Source organism: Gymnogyps californianus, chromosome 3, assembly GCF_018139145.2.
Source record: "Gymnogyps californianus isolate 813 chromosome 3, ASM1813914v2, whole genome shotgun sequence".
NCBI classification, from domain to species: Eukaryota; Metazoa; Chordata; class Aves; order Accipitriformes; family Cathartidae; genus Gymnogyps; species Gymnogyps californianus.
The window spans coordinates 85968302-85983058 of record NC_059473.1 but is presented as its reverse complement, the minus strand read 5'-3'; positions in this window follow the sequence as shown (position 1 = coordinate 85983058).

The window sequence follows — 14757 nt, the reverse complement described above, 5'->3', positions numbered from 1 at the left end:
GCCCCCCAGGTTTAAACCATGACGGTCCTTTTTGGCACCCAACGTGGGACTCGAAGGGTTTGAGATAATGGCAGGTTTAATTGGAATGTGCTAGATCAAATTTATAGCTGTTACTATGCTCCTGTTCTTGCCATGGGGCTTGCTTGCCTTACCGTATATTAGAATCTAGTGCTCGTTAGTGGCTGCTTTTTGCTTTTGCTGCTTGCTGAACTGCTGTACTGCTTATCATCTTACTCTGCTGTGCCTGGGAACACTTTGATAACAGCAATGGCGATGTGCCTGGGCTGGCAGGTGGCCAAAGCATCGCTACTGTTTCTGTGCTGCTGTATTGGACAGGCTGGAACTCCAGCGTGAACTTGAGTCAAAGGGACTGTGACCTGTGGATGAGTCCATGTGGGATCAGGACACCCTGAAGCATCTGTGGCCGTGGATGAGTCCACATCAGAGCAGGTACCTCTCGAAGTGTCTGTGGCCGTGGTTACGTCTGTGCTGCAGCAGGTATAGCTCTGAAGGGATTGTGACCCAAGGATAAGTCCACGCTGGAGAAGGTACACCTCGAAGCATCTGTGGCTGTGGATAAGTCCATGCTGCAGCAGATACACCTTGAAGCATCAGTGGCTGTGCCTGAGGTCATGCTGGAGCACCTCAAAGTGTGTGGCCATGGATAAGCCCACAACAGAGCAGGTATGCCCCTGGAGGGACTGCAGCCCTGGGTAAGGCCATGTTGGAGCAGATTTACTTCTGAAGGGACTGTGGCTGTGGGTAAGGCCACGCTGAAGCAGGTATATCTCTGAAGGCATTGTGGCCCATGGAGAAGGCCATGCTGGAACAGGTGCACCTCAAAGCGAGTGTGGCTGTGGATAAGTCTACGCTGCAGCAGGTATACCCCTGAAGAGACTGTGGCTCATAGATAAGCCTCCACTTGGAGCAGGTACACCCCTAAGGGGCTGCAGTCTGTGGATAAATCCAAGCTGGAGCAGGGGCAAGGGGAGGAGTTCCTTGCCATGGTAAACCCTATGGTCTGGTCCAAAGGGACCAGCGGTGGAGATTGTAATGGAAATAATACCTTTAAATTGTTGTAACCCAGGATTTGAGTGCATGTTATAGGAATTACTATAGCAGGAACCACCTGAACCAATGGAGGATGAGCCTTACAAGAAGCAGTGCAAGTGCAGCAGTGACCCGACCTGAGCTGGCTTTGGTGCCCAATAACTCCACGCAACACACCACCTCTCTTGTCCTGAGTGACCACCATAACAGATGGAGCCCAAAGTCATGAACTAAATGAACTCAGTGGACATTTGTGGACATTTATGGACATTTTATAGACATTTCACAGTGGTGGTCCATAGACTAAGGGAATGGTATGTGTGTATTGTCTCAAAGGATGGGAAGGGGTGTGGCGGTTAATGAGGATGTATTGGATAGTGTGGGACCTGAGCATGTCGTAAATGATATGGACTAAGGGGTGGAGAATGTGCTAAATCTGAATTTGTATACCTGAAAGTTAGCAATGTTTCTCCTTTACAAGAAAGAGACAATCTGAGAATTCCCTCCACTATACACAGCTGAGGTAGAGTTATACCACCTAAGCATCTGCCCTCTGGTAATCCCTGCTATCAATGTAAATCGGAAAGTTCAAGTCCCATTTTAGGCAGTAATGATTCTACTGAGAAAGAGAAATTCCAAAGGAATAAGATTTTCTTGAGAAAACTCTGGCTCTAACATTGGAAGTTCTATTCTGTGTGTCAAGAGTGAGAATATAACTATGGAGGAAAAAAAGATTCTGCACTGTTTAATGTCACTTAATTCACAGCTAGCACTTCGGCTCTAAACTATTGTATAATTAATAGCATACACATTGATACATGCATTGACATGATTCAGCTATAGTGGTCAACACACACCAAGGTTAGAGTATTCTGTTCTGCAGATGGTAAAGCTATGGATATTGCTGTGATATATCCAAGCAGAACGATCTTTCCTAAAGATATCCTCAATATTATCACTGTGTCAATAAAAATGGTAAAAGAAGTATCTGAGAGGAATAGTAATAGCTTCTGAGTTACTGTTGCCAAGTATGAACTCAGAGAAAAAATGTGAATCTAATATGAAATGCACATTAAGACCCATACCAGCAATAATATCCTATTTAAAAAACAGGTTCCCTTACTCCTTCACTTATTCTTTTAAAGTCTCTCCCTTGCCAGTCAGTATTATTTTGGTTTTATTTTGATTGAACTTCAGCTAATTCGCACCATCCATGTAATTTTATCACATCTGTCAAGCACTGTAAAGCACAGAAATTTTTATATATGAGTTTAATGAAAAGCAGATGAAAACTTTATGATATTTTTAATATTATTAATATTTCCAGCATAATAGCTCTTTTTTTTTTTTTTCCTTTCTGTTTCGATAGGCCTGTCTGTCTGTCTGCCTATCTGCCCTTCACAGGCCTATCTGCCCATTCTCTGGAAAGGTGCTTGTATGAGCATGGTAGCCGTAAGTTTAACAGGGCAGGTGACAGACTGGCAATCTGCAAAGCTACGCATACCAGTATATACTGGGCTGGGGAACAACTGCACATAAACACCAGAAGCAAGGACCAAAGAGACAGAAGAATACCTCAGTCACTTCTGTAAGGCTCCACTGTCACTCATGTAACTGCATAGCTACTGGTATCAGCAGTTGTTGACAGATGTAAAAATTTCAGCTAGGACTCTCCACTTTCTCTTCAAGAATGACACTATGAACTGTAGGTTATGGTTCACTTTTCATCGCTAAGGTACCTTGCTGCGACTGCTGTACAAGAGGAATAGAAATTCTTAGTTAAAGTGGAAGTATTCTCTCTTGTCTATTTTGTGACTTCTCTTCCAAAACGCATGCCAGTTACCACACACACACAAAAAAGCTTTTTATTTGTTCTTTATAGAAGCTTGATTTTGTATAGATTTAGGAGAGACTATTCAAAACTCTAAACTTTGTCTCTATGTAAGTTCGACTGAGTGGAAAGACGTTTTAGTTTCTTTCCACAGAATCAACTACTATTTTCTGGTATCTTCACGAATGAATTTCCTCCTCTGAACCACACAGACAGTAAGATTTTTTTGGCTTCCAAGTGCATTCATGTTGTAAGGACAAAGGCTTCTCTTAGCAGCTATCCCTGTCCCAGTGGTGAATTTCTGGAACTCAGTGCAAATTTTTGCAGTGAAAGGTGAATCGTAGAGAAGTGGTGGATATGAACATCATTACCCCGAGAAGTTTCATTTTGTCTTAGCTCATCACAACAAGCTCCTTTGAGGTGAAAATGTAGCAAAATAGATGCCTGAACAAAACCAGGGAGCAGTCACCTAATTCTTTTTGAGAGAGCTCTCAATCTTCCTGTCAGCCTAATCTTCTGAGAAGAATTCTTTCCCCTGGAATAATTATAATCAATAATCTTATATGCTAGTGATATAACTTCTGCACCATTGTTTACCTGTCTACCTTTGGGATTGGAACCATATTGCGCTTAGACTGCTGAAATTTTGTGAAATGTCATTATTTGACAGTTTAGCCATCTGCCCTCATCCAGATGCTACCATTCTCCTAGACTGATCTGTCACTGAATGAATGCAAAAAGCACAGCAGTCTCTGGAACCCATTTACTGTGAAACTGTGTATGCTAGCGTTTGCTAGCTCAGCCTTTTCCTCCAAAATGTTGTGCATATTCATTGCTCTTTTGAACATTTTGTCTAAAATGTTACTGGGAACATTTTTTTTTTTTTTAAATCATGTGAGAGTTAGCAATTTTTGAGCCAATAATTCCAGTTGTGCTGTAGAAATGCTGCTGTCCCATCTCCCTCAGATGAATGCCACCCTTTGGATCCTGTCCCAAACTGAGAGAAAATATCAGTGGTTCTTGTACACAAGATCAAGAGACGATCTAGAGAAGATGAGTACTTTCTGCAGTATTTCAGAGCTTTTCTTCTTTCTTAAACATCCTCAGTTTTTATCTAGTCATGAGAACATCAGCAGTTCCTTTGGGATATTTTTTCACTTAAGTGGGATGCTAGGTCATGTCTTTGAAACCTTTCTGGTTTGTACCTTTCTTTCTTCCATATACTTTGTGGTCCTGGGTATTTTCTTTTCCAGAAAAAAAAAAAAAAAATCTGTACATAAGTATTTTAAGCCTAACTTAATGCAAAACTTAAAAAAAAAGGTCACCTAGGTATTTGATCAACCTTCTTAAAAAAAAAGGAATCCTTTTGAGATGGATGAGGCATGCAGCTTTAAGATGTAACAGAGGGTTTTCAACAGAGAGAAAAACATAGCTGTACAGGGGATAAAGGATAGACGAACTTACTTATTTCCTCTGTTCGGATTCAGAGTTTCTTAATACATGGTAGCAGTCTGCAGGCTATGTGGAGGGTCACAGAGGCTATGAATAGAAGGTATATTTAGGATTTAGGCTTATATGTCAATAAGTAATTGCCTTAGAGATGTGGCTTGCAGGCAAAAGGATACAACTAATGGTCTTAAGAAAAAAAATATCCTACTGCTTTAATCATGAACATAGAGGAAGGAATAAATCTCATTTTCATGTACTGTACTTAACTAGTGTTATTATTCGTCAGTGGAGGAGAGGCTTGAATTGTTGAAGAGGCTGAGGGGATCATCTCTATGCCTAGGTACTTAAGTAGTTCTCAACACCGTAGTGCGTGAGTGCCTCCCAAATATTCACAAATAAAAATAATAGCTTACTTTTTTTTCTCCCATCTAAGATTTTAAAAGAGATAACTTGGGTATTATAAAAGGAGGAGTTGTATGTGTCTGAGTAGGTGCCACTAATGCGTGTAAAAACTATTGTATCCTCTCCTCAAGAAATCAAGGAATTTTTGTTTACTTTCCATGAAAAAAGAACCACAGATGAACCACCAAGAGATATAGAGAAAAATGAGGAACTGCTGGCTGAGGAAAAAGAAGGATTAAAGTACATTTTACCAGTAGCAAAATTAATTGAGATATACAGAGGGTGAGAGTTCACATGGTCAGTTTTAGTCAGTGGACATTCTGGTGTTTATGCTAGCAATAGAAGAAGATAATAAAAATAAGGTATCTGTATTAGACAGAGGAAATTATCACTAGAGGGAGACGTACACTGAATATGACCTTTAACTAAATAAATCAAAAATAGATTTATTTTTTCTGCCTCTCTGGGAAAGCATTGCACTAACATCATGGTGCACTAAAAAAGATAAGTTTTAGTCATGGATGTTGGCTGGCAAGTTGCCCACATGGAAACAAGTGATGGACTTACCCTGTTCTGTTTCTGCAGTTGTTTTTTAGAGAACTAAAATATAGCTCATTTTCATAATCTTTTACTCTGTTATTGTTTATTAATTTTTAATAGTATTAATTGCTTTCTCGTTCACTAGTATATATTCACCTTGAGAGAAATCTCAAAAGCAGAAAACAAAAGATTTCTGGTATATGGAATGAGCATAAACTGAAACAGAGCGAGCCTTTGTCCTTTTCTTATCTCTTCACGTCTCCTCATACTTCTTTGTGGCACCTCATACCTTTACTATTTGCGTAAACATCACGATGACTGTGTTGCATATTACATAATGTTCACTGCTGGGTTAGAGGCTGTATCTCAGGCTGTGGGTCTGCAGGGAAAAGAAGGCCAAAAGAAAAAATTGAAAAATGAATCATCGTTCTCAAAGTTGTATCAATTAGCATATATTTGATACTAATGCTAAAACTGACTCACATGTCCTTTTGTTGAGTTCAGGTGTGCTATACATACATGTAAAATTTTATGTGCTGGCTTAATCGTAGATTTGGGTGAGCTTGAAGAAATGGAAACTATAACTTGATAGGGAAAAAAAGGAAACAACAACTGCCACAAACTCACAGAGAAAACCTTCTTAACATAGATACACCATGTACTACTAGTGCTGTAGATTACCACTAAATTAGAACAAAATTGAAAACTTAAATCAACAAGAGTGAGGCTTTTCCTTAGGCACCTTCTCTTTGGCTGACAGACCCAGTAAATGGATGACACCTAAGGTTTCTGTAAGCTCCCTGTTGACCCTGTACCTCTCTGTCTGTGGACAGCAGCTATACCTGACTACTTTCCTCCACAGCAACATTTGATTTCCATTGGGTAGTCTCCAGCATGAAGAACTGATGGTCCAAAAGCAATTCTTGACTTAAGTAAGTTACCTGTTCTGCACTGAGTTTGGCTAAAATGGCTTCTGGTCAAAATACTCCTTTTCTGTATAGGACTCTTCACCTTTTTACCTCTGTAGGTGAAGTACTTGTTTGAAAGAATTGACTGCATGACTTACATAGCAGGTGGCAGAGATGCAACAGACAGACAGACATGAGGAGTAGGCAGAAGCTGAGGATACTGCTGAGCTGCATTGTACAAGACAGTATTGATGTTTTTGCTTTGTTATAGAGTGAATATCAGGCTCCATAAGCCTCATTGCATAAATGGGTTGTGAGATGCTTGTGAGAAAAAATGCAGCTGCGAGGCATCACAGAGGAGGAGGAAAAAGAAGTGTAACGGTCTAGCTGTGCAAAAATAACTGTGGTGTATGGATAAAGTTTGGTGTTAAAAGGTCCTGTTAAAAACCTTCCCTGCAGGACATTTTCATGATGCTAACAAGCAAGAGCAGCTCATTAATTATGAGTATCCATGTTAGACAGAGTTTATATTTCATGCTTCCCCTTTTTGAACAATGCTCCTGCTTTGTGACAAAACATCCCATTTCTAGCTCTAAAAATTTCCTCAAAATATAGATCAGGAAACCTCCCTGTTGTGTTCCCATGTTTTCTCTCCCCACCTTTCATCACCCACCATCCTGTCCTTCACTGCTTCCTACTCATAACGTCAGCAGTGCCATCAGCAGGCTTCCCACAGTCATCTGTGGTTTTATTCTTCTTGTTCAGTTTTTTATTTATTTACTTCATTGTACCTGCTTGATCTGGTGGGCTTTTTTCTGTATTGTGACCTCTTTGCCTACCCCCTCATATCCTGAACCCCTTTCGTTCCTTGTACCAAAGTGGTTTCAATTTTTATTAGGACTTGGTTGTCTCTGTCCTTAGGTGACCTTCAGTTCCCAGCTATCAACATAAGATTTACCACTGATTCTAGGTTGTCCCTTGGAGCTGCAGATTTTTGAGGTCACAGCTTTGCAATTTCTCAGCTGAAGTATCCCCATCTCTAAGGCTTCAATTTGTTTCTGTTGAACAAAACATTAGATTGGGGATCTGGGGTGAAGTGAACAGATATTGGATTAATATCACAAACCGACAGTTTCTAACACTTCAGGGAAAACGTAGCCATAGTAGCCCAAACTCACTTTTAAATTTGATTGATAATAAAGTGGTGGCTCCATTTAATGAAGAATTCAACGTGTAATGAAGATATAGTTCTACAAATAGCAGTAAGGAGATACAGAGCTCAATGGATTAAGTCAGTTATATCTTTCCTTGTGTACAGTGGGGAATATGTGCCCTCCTATAGCAAGCTGATTTTATTGAAGAATAGGGGAAAGTTTTATTAACTTTTTCTTTAATTTATAAAGTGTCTTTCTCCAGGAAAAAGAAACCTTCCTCTTGGTTGTGGAGTTTCAAATAAATGAGTAGAAATACGCAGATAAAATTGGGTGCAAGACATTAAAATTTGTTGTTTAAAATATAGAGCAACTTTCCATGTCCAATGCCTGCTATTGGTATAGAAAATGGCAATATTGACAGGGAAAAAAAAAAGAGGATCCCTTAAAGTTATTCCTCACTTTCCACATTTTTGGCTCTGATAAAGACTAGTCCACCAGCCATCAATTTCTTTCCTTTAAGTCAGTTGCAACAGCCCTGCTCGGGGTCCATTACACAGCTAACAATAACTAGAGCCTCTGAATAGTTCAGAGGCTTCTGGGCGAACTTCTTTTTTCTCCTGGCAAATTCCTCTTCCCTGCATTATGACGGGTAATATGAACCTGATACAGCAGCTCTACATTTTTTCAGGCAGAGGTGTTTCTCCTAGGTGTTCTCTACTCAATTTATTCCCCCTTTTTGTTACAGGAATGATGAGAAAAAATAAATCTGTTGAACTAAAAAAACCCTGGGAGTTGCTGGTTTGGACTGCTAGATGTGGTAGGGATCTCCTGTAGTCCTTAGGCTGCACAAGCCCGGGATTTTTCAGACTAGTTTCTAGAGTCACTCTATGCTACGTCATTTAGCACAATATTAATCTTGCTAATGCTGGTTTTTTTAGCCAAAGATGTGTTTGAAAGCCAACATTTTTGGTCTCTGGTCTTTGCAGATTTCCTTGAACAGCATGATTCTCTCCTGTTCTGGGGGAAGGTCATACTGCATGACTATTAAAGTCCTATCTGTGATCTGCTGTGCCTTGGCAAATGCAATTGCCCTTCTCTGAGAGGTGAAAATTGCATTCTATCTCATCTAGGGTTGGGCTAAACTGTTCAAACTTGCAACAAGACAACCCCTTTCCTCCTTGTCGTTCGTAAGATGGACTTTAAACCTCTGTCCCTACTTTTGGGCAAATATATTGCCAGTGGGAAAAATAGCACATTAATATTTTTTTAGTGTCTTTTTCAACCAATCACTATGGCCCATCTAACTACATTTGTCTGTCCTTAGCTGGGAAGGAGAGGAGTACCTCAGTATATCCTGGCATTTGGCAATCTGCCTACTGTTCGGTACATTTCAGTTCAATTGCTGCTTCCTCTTACTTTCTGAATAAACTCCTTTTAACCAAGTCTTGCTTGAACACATTGTAGCTGGCCCTAGGTGCCAATTTTAAGCCCTAAGGACTACTTTAAGGAGATTGATACACGAAAGGATGTTCCAAGTCACTCCAGAAATGTACTAGCGAGTTAAGGAGTTGTGAAACATGCCTAGTCGGAATGGTGAATTGGTCTGAAAACATTTTGTTCTGTATTTTAGGTCAGGGCCCTTCTGGTTTCCAGGGATGATGGGTGAGAGAAAAAAAAAAACATTTTGCCTTTCTTGAACTACTTAGGGAAAAAATGTAGGCTGTGTCTTTTAACACTTGTAAAGTGAAATCATTGCACCTGACTGTACCTCATAGAGCTGGCATTTGTAGTTTATTTGGCTGCTGCTGCTGCTTGTGTCACTGTTCCCTTCTTCAATTGCTTTTTCTGATCTTTGCACGATGTTAGTGAACACTGTGTTCTTATGGTTCTGTATTACAGCTCTGTCTTCGCTCACCTGTGAGAGGATCTTTCATTTAGTGATGTAATTTTCGATGTGTGGCATGTGATTACATACTGAGAAACAGTGGAAAGGGGTGACATAGCTTTTTGGCAGTGCTTTCTCAATAAAACACTCAGAATTTTGTTGTTAGAGGCTTGTGAGGTTTTTTTTTCATTTTGTTGTTGTTGTTTTCTCATTATGCCACATTTCTGTTCCCTGCTAAATCAGAAAGTAAGAAAGTGGTCCCTGTAAAAGGCAAGAATGACCTGGAATAATTTTAGCAGTTCCAGAAAGACCTGTTGGATATATAGGCATGGTATTCAAAACAATGAAAGCAGAATCAAATTTTAAGATTAATATATCAGATCTTCTCTGAAAACACCCATTCATCTGTTTTCTCGCCAGAGAAAGCAAATAACTTATTTTTCAGTACATGGATGTCGAGAAAAGACATGCAAAATTTTATTAGTCAGATTCATATTTTCTTTGCAGGGAATATTATTTTAATGTGCCTCCTGTATTTTCCAAATACCATGTTACACACTTTTAGAAATGTAGGCTTTTATTAAGTGATATCTTGGAGTGTAATTTGTGGAAATAAAAACTTGGTCCACTGTAAAAATAACTGGTATTACTAAAGTAAACTGAGTATATCTGAGCATGAATATGCATATTGCTTTGTGCCCATGATTCTCAGAGTAGCCACACCCATGCACATATTTTTGATATTCAGAGGTGCAGTGGATATTTGCAAGGATACTTTAAGAATGAGTAAATACCACCACACAATAACAGGATCCAAATTTCAGAAAATGCATATGGTATTTAATACTTTACCAGAATGTCCTCAGATAATGATATCCTGACTTTTATTGCCCAAAGATGTAGTTGCTTTGTGTAAAGCTTGCTCTGCAATTGGCTTTGTTTGTTTGTTTGTTTGTTTTCTTTTTTAAAGAGATATTCCAGGTACTCTTAAATAGTTAAAATGCATTGGGAATTATTTGCTTGTCAATTCCATTTTTTAGTTGTTGCTTGTTTGCCTTTCTTTCTAAAGAAGTATGTATGTCCAGTACTGTTAGTCTTCTAATATTTTCCAACAGGATAATATATCTTAAGAGTTTTAAAAGGCAACTAAACATTGTGAAAAGTTCATTGAAAGATGTGTGTTTGTGTGTCAATATACCACCTGTGTTTACAATGAAAAATACTATCAGATTTTAACACTTATGGAGCTACGAAGCAGCACTAGCAGCAAATTAAATCAAACTTGTGCCTATAGTTTAAGAGCAGTTGTAGATAGAAAAGTATTTTAACACTGGCACCTCTGACCTCTGCCAAACGGAAGTGAGACAAAATGTAGAAACACTGTTGTACACTAAAAAATGGCTTGATTGCTGGGTAGACTTGTCAGTATACCAGAAAAAAATCCTGTGTCCAAAAAAAACCAGTGGGATATTATATGGGACAGGAGGGAATTAATAAGTTATTCATACCCTCCCTGAAAATGAAAGCCCAGGCTGGGCACGATTCAGCAATGGACTGAGCACTTAGCTACAAATCCATCAGAGAAAACAATCAATCAATCAGGTTGATTTTGAAGGGGAATGTCAAGATCTAATTTTCTGATGGCATTACACCTGCTTACCAAGGTGTAGTCACAAGCACAGTGCATGAAACTACTGTTTCCTTGAATAAGGCCAGTATCTTGAGAGGAGATGCACATTTTCTCCATTTTGGAGTAATTTTATAAATTCTGGAAACACCAGTTTATTACAGTAGATTAGTTTAGAAAATGTTAAAAAATCTAGAAGCTCGTTAGCAGTCATCTTCATCTTGCAAGCATGGGTATTCCTCAAGTATATGCTTCATCAGTTCTTACTAGATAGCATACAATTTATAATACTCATGAGTGCAGAAGATATTGAATGCTTCACAGTATCTAGTCTACAGTATTTGTACTTCCTTCTCATTCTAAATACAGTCCTTAAAAACATCTGGATTTCTAAAGGATCAATGTTATGAGTTAATATCCATGTTCAAAAGTAGTTTAGGTGCCAAAAGCTAAATATGCAACAGAAACTTTATGAATTGAAAAGCTTAGTTTGCTGATGTGTAGGTTCCCATTCAAACCACAGTGCTCTATAAGGTGCAGGAAGAGATAAGTGCCTAAGCTGGTTTTCACAACTTTCTGTGCACGAAAAGGCAGCTTCTGGAGAGGATTGCCTTGGCCAGCCCAGTTTGTGAAACCTGCTGAGGTTAAGGAGGGGCTTCCAGGTAACATTATACCGTCAGCCCTTTGCCTCTTCATCAGTGCAGGCTGAATAGCCTGACTTCCCTCAGACATTGCTTTCTCTTCATGTGTCTCTCATTCTTGTCCCAAAAACACTCATGCGTGAGATGTGTAAGCTATGGCCATTTCCAGTACCAGAAACATATTTGTGGGCATAAACGAACTCATGGACATGTAAGCCCTTTGGTACACTTGGTACTGCTCAGTTGAGGCAGTGGTTCTGTGCAATCCACTGGTGCCTACGTGGCAGACATATGTGCCTTAAATCCTTCTTAGGCACCTATACCTGCAGGTCAGAGTTAATTTCACCCAACTTGACTACTTGAATGGTTAATTGTGTAAGCCTAAATTGATAAACCTAGGATCCCTTTTTTTTGGCCAATAAACAGGCATATGCAGAGGGCAATTACTCTCACTCTAGGAGACAGATAGGACAAGCTGCTCTCTGGAGATGCCTTATTGACTGAAGTGACTGGCTGAGGTTCTGAAGATGACCTTATACACATCAAAAGCTAAGAACCACCCGCAGGAACTTAAGTATCCTTGAAGTCAGTGGGATTTGGATTCTGATGATGAAATCTCAATCCACATCAAAATTGAAGTCTGAAGGAAAAAAGCCTATTGACATTACTGAGGCCAGGTTTTGAGCCTAAGAGCCCAGTGATATGCCTGCAGCACAAAGTTGCAGGTAGAGATCATGTCGGCGTAACTTTCTCATTTTACCAGCAGCAGTGTGTTGGCAACAGCCTGGAACTTACTGTGGGCTGCAAAATCCTCCTGCAAAGCTGGGGTAAATATTAGATGTTAGCCTGCCCTGGACTCTGTACTGCTTTAGCAAGGCCAGCTAACTCAAGGAAATAAATAGACAGCAATCCCCTTACAGACTGCCCTTCCCACACACTTCTAAGAGCAACAAACTTTCCAATCCTGGGAAGACAGACAAGAGTGCGTCCCTATTTTGTATGAGTTTTGTGGTATTTAATTTATCAGTTTATGTAAAGTGCTACAGAGCTTGTAGATAGCTGGGAAGAGAAGCACTGTTTTTTTTTCAAAGGGTTAGCTTTGTAGGGGATGCGAATCTATGTGCATTGATTGGCACCCAGGGTCTCAAAGACCTCAAAGGCTGTAGTATCCCTTCTGACAGAAGGTCACGGAGAAGAGATCTTTAATGTAGTTTTAAAATTGCCTGAAGACCAGAAGTATCTTTGATTTTCCACCATTCTGAATTTGATGTGGGCACTGCACTAATTGCTCTGATCCTCTGTGAAAGGTAACACTCACGTATCCATGTCAGTGTTTCTGGATCATTAGCTGACATTGACACTTCTAGCCTTAGGATATTACTAAAATTAGAGACCTTTAACTTTAGCTCAGTTCTTTTTTCTCTTGAGGACACTGGGATATTTACTTAATAAGTCCATGCTGGGAGGTTCCTGTGATCTTTGCCCCTTTCCTCTCTCCAATGGCAGTTCTGTCCGCAGTCTATGATTGGCGTATGCCTTTTTGCCTGTCTTATTTTGGGTCTTCGTTAATACTTACACATTTACTTGGGACTGTTTCAAGCTTCTTTGCCATTAAATGAATCATTTATTGTGATTCTGGGATCCCAAGAGTGTCCTGAAACCCTCAGTTGTCTAAAGACCTAGAACTACATGTTTGCTTTGTAGGCACCTTGAACTCCAGTCTTTTTACGCTTAAGTCGGGACACGTAGAAAGTATTCTAAGGTGTATTTTGGGCTGTCCTGCCTGCTCAGCACTTGTCAGGTGACATTGCCATAGGAATAGGTGGAAGCTGCCGTGCATACCATCTCTGTGGCATGCATGTGTGTCCCAAAGCACGATGTGAACTAGGGGTATCCCTCTTTAGATTCCCAGCCGAAACTTGAGGATGCTCCAGCAAGTGGATAGGAGAAGCAAATAGTAAATTTCGCCTCATGTTGCCTGAAGGTAATGGCCTATACAGCAGCCAGTACAATCAGTGCTTATAGGAAGGAATGAATTATGGAAATCTCATCAGATATTTAAAAAAAAATTGATGAGAAATTGCCATGATGAAAGATGCATCTGTGAAAATGTTTAAGTGTAAATTAATATTCAGGTATTTTTTCATGGAAAAAAAAATTAAAAATTGTTTTCAATTTTAACTTAATGTTTCTGCCTTTACTTGGTCTAGTTTTTAAAATACTAAAAGAGGTTGTTTGTTTTTTTCTTAACTCAGAAAAACCAAAGGTTCATTTATTTGCACTACTAACGCTTAGAAAATCAAAGTAATACTCTGGGAAAAAGAAATACAGAAGAGAATATCGCTTGCAGATCTTCCCTTCACTTCTATTACTTGAATCCAAAGTTTAGGCAGTTATTGAATCTATAGGTCCTCTGTCATCATGACGACAAAGAACCCTTTTCCATCACTTACATTTGACCAAGAGGTTGCGACATTTTCTTTCAGATATGGAATGAACCACATGAGTTTGTCACTGTACGAGTAGATTACTGTAGAGTGCTCTTCTTTATGGCAAGTTATTATAACAATTTGCTGCAGCAATTTGCTATAATGCTATTTCAGCATAACAGGGACAGTAGAGAGGTGTGTAACTCTCACTGTGTAGAATTGTTTGTCCATCAAGCAGCACGAATGTCTGATAGAGGTGTTACCAAGGGATTATTTCCAAAATACCTGTTAAGGGAATTGTGACTAAGGATGTGTAGACACAGAAATACCTGATACCTGTCAGAGTTGCTAAAAATATTCTTGTTATTGTCAGGTTACACAATGGCTTAATTCCCCATGAAAGTCTGGGTGACATATTTGCTACCCCAGTGAATAAAGTGACAAATACTACCAGGGCTAGTAATAAATGAATTTGCCTTTTGGACAGTAATCTTTCATGCTAGCTTATATGCCAGTGCTTAAGGCAAACTATTTAAAACACGCTTCACTTAGTATGAATATGGCAACAACACACGAGTAAGAAAAATGAATCACAAGCTTTTCTTTTTGACGTATGTCTCTCACTCGTCTAGAAGCTGTTTAACAGGCCATGTCATCAGGAATAAGAGCAATTTTATGCAATAGATCAGTTTTCTAAATAATAATTCATCCAAACAAAGATAAAATAGTATATGTGTATATATAGTATATGTATATGTGTTATTTTCAGAGGAGATTTTTGATTGTTATATATATATTTGTGTGTTTGCGTGTGTCTGTGTTTCTCTAGCATGCCTTTATA